This window comes from Polypterus senegalus, chromosome 6 (assembly GCF_016835505.1).
Source record: "Polypterus senegalus isolate Bchr_013 chromosome 6, ASM1683550v1, whole genome shotgun sequence".
Taxonomy (NCBI): Eukaryota; Metazoa; Chordata; class Cladistia; order Polypteriformes; family Polypteridae; genus Polypterus; species Polypterus senegalus.
Window position 1 is genome coordinate 86,136,226 of NC_053159.1, and position 2,612 is coordinate 86,138,837.

Here is a 2,612-nt window from a genome sequence, read left to right on the forward strand (position 1 = left end):
AGGTACTTCTTCACCTCATTCCTGTCTTCCCATCCAAGAGTACAACATTGGGACTCCAGACCAGCAGTGCAAACACTGTCATGCACTATACTGGCCTGCTGAGCGTAATACATCAAACAATTACTCGAGGTGCTGCCATGACGGTAAAGTAGCCTTACTACCTTTACGGGAGCCACCTGTGTCTTTACAACAGCTTCTTACACAGCAAACATCAGAAGGTAAAAATTATCGTGAACAGATTTGAGAATACAACTCTTCTCTAGCGTTTGCTTCCATGGGTGCACAGATAGCGCAAACCTCGTGGCCACGGACCATACTGTTTTAAAATACATGGGCAAATTTATCACCCAATCTGTCCACTATACGCTAACACTTCTACCTCTCCAGGATATGGACAGTTGTATGTTTTTGACACAGCCCAAGCTACTGAAGTACGCTTACAAAATAAAGCAAACTCTGCATGCAGTGAAAGTGTACTTCTCCAGCTAGAGTCTATGCTCAGAACAATCAACCCCTTCGCTATGGGCAAGATTTACGATGATACAATGCCCCGACATGTCACACTGATGTTGCTGTGATTTTCGGCGGAGAAGATGGCAAACCCCATGCTGAAAGGGATATTTGCATCTTTCCCAGAGGCAACTCCTGTAAACAGATTTCCATGCTCAATATGAATTGTGACCCTATGGTTTACCTACTTTTATTCCCTTATGGAGACATTGGCTGGCACAAAGATTTACAACATGTTCCCGAAAAAAGACCGCCAACCGAATCAGGCTTACTCAATGCCAATTTTACGCATACAGATTATCAATGAGGAATACATTTAGTATTTTGCACTCCAGCGGCAAACTATTCCAACAGTACGTCGTAGATGAGGTATGTTAAAATAGAGGGCACGCGTCTCAACTATCTCAGATTACATCAACAAGATCTGCTCGTGGAACAATACAAAGGACTATCAGACGCATTGCAAGCAAAGGCTGAAAATAACGTACGTGTAGGAAAAATGATCACATTACTGTCCACATTTGCAGGAAGTCCAAGACACATGCAACAAAACTATCAGGATGCCATGGCCATAGTACGTAAATTCGGAAAGCCTGATTTATTTATCACTTTCACATGTAATCCTGCTTGGCCGGAAATTCTACATGCACTGTCGGATACCCAAAGACCGGAGCGCAGACCTGATATTGTAGTACGAGGATTTTGGATTAAGCTGCAGGAATTACTTAGAGACATTCTACAACAACATCTTTTTGGGGTTGTTATCTCTTATATTTACGTCATCGAATTTCAGAAGCGTGGCCTTCCTGATGCCCACCTGCTGTTTACTCTTCACAATAATTCTAAAATAAGAACAAAAAATGACATTGATAAATATGTCACTGCTGAACTCCCTAACCCTGACACTAACCGTAAGTTATTTGAAATTGTTACTAAAGGCATGGTACATGGACCATGCGGTACAACATGTAACCCAACAGCATTGTGCATGAAAGATGGTACTTGCACCAAGCGATTCCCGAAAGATTACAAGGAACACAAGAAAACATTAACGGGTACCCAATCTACCGCAGAAGAGAAGGGCCAACTGCACAAATAGGCAAGTTTATAATTGATAATCGATGGATAGTTCCATACAACCCTTGTTTGAGTAAAAAAATTCAATGCACATATTAATGTCGAAGTTTGCTCATTGATAAAGTCCATCAAATATCTCTACAAATATGTTCACAAAGGTTATGATGCAGTTTCTGTTACCTTACAACAAGAACATGCTAACGATGACTTGGTTCATGATGAAATCACAACTTTCTTGGATGGAAGATATGTTAGTGCTGCAGAAGCTATGTGGCGTCTTAATGAGTACAGTATGTCAAACAAATCTTACACAATTAATACGATTACCTGGCCATCTTCACGAACAACAAACTGTCCTGTTTCGTGAAAGTCTCAAAGAAGAAACCTTAAATCGAGAAGCAACGAGAAAAACCATGCTAACAGCATGGTTTGACCTGAATAAGATGGATACTCATGGGAAATCACTCCACTATATAGACATTCCACACTATTATACTTTCAACTCCAAGGCTAGCGTGTGGAAGCAACGACTCCAAAAAAGTAACGCTATAGGTAGAATGTCAATTGTCTCTATTGAAGACTCTGAACACTACTATTTATGCACCCTCTTAAATCGGTTTCCAGGAGCTACCACTTTCCAGGAGCTTAGAACCATAAATGGAAACATATGCAGCTCATTTAAAGCAGCATATCAAGAGTTAGGTCTCCTTAACGATGACAAGATTTGGCATGACACTATTTATGAAGCTACACAAACTAAGATGCCCGTACATATGAGACAACTCTTTGCTATCATTTGTGCCTTTGGGGAACCTATCAACATCCCAGACCTATGGCAAACACATAAACTGGCCATTTGCGAAGACCTGTTTACTAAATATTCCACTGACACTGCCCCAACGCTCTCTCGGAAATTAATGAAATACTCAAGTGCTACGGCATGACTCTTCAACAATTTCATCTCCCAGTCACCAAATTCATCCCACCTTATACTCCAACCTGTGTTGACATTCTCCGCGAACAAA

The 2,612-nt window shown here is 41.0% G+C and overlaps 1 pseudogene; it reads left to right on the plus strand.

Annotated features, from left to right (window-relative positions):
• Positions 1-852: 852 nt before the first annotated feature.
• On the plus strand, positions 853-1,954 carry LOC120530641 (annotated as a pseudogene).
• The last annotated feature ends 658 nt before the right edge of the window (positions 1,955-2,612 follow it).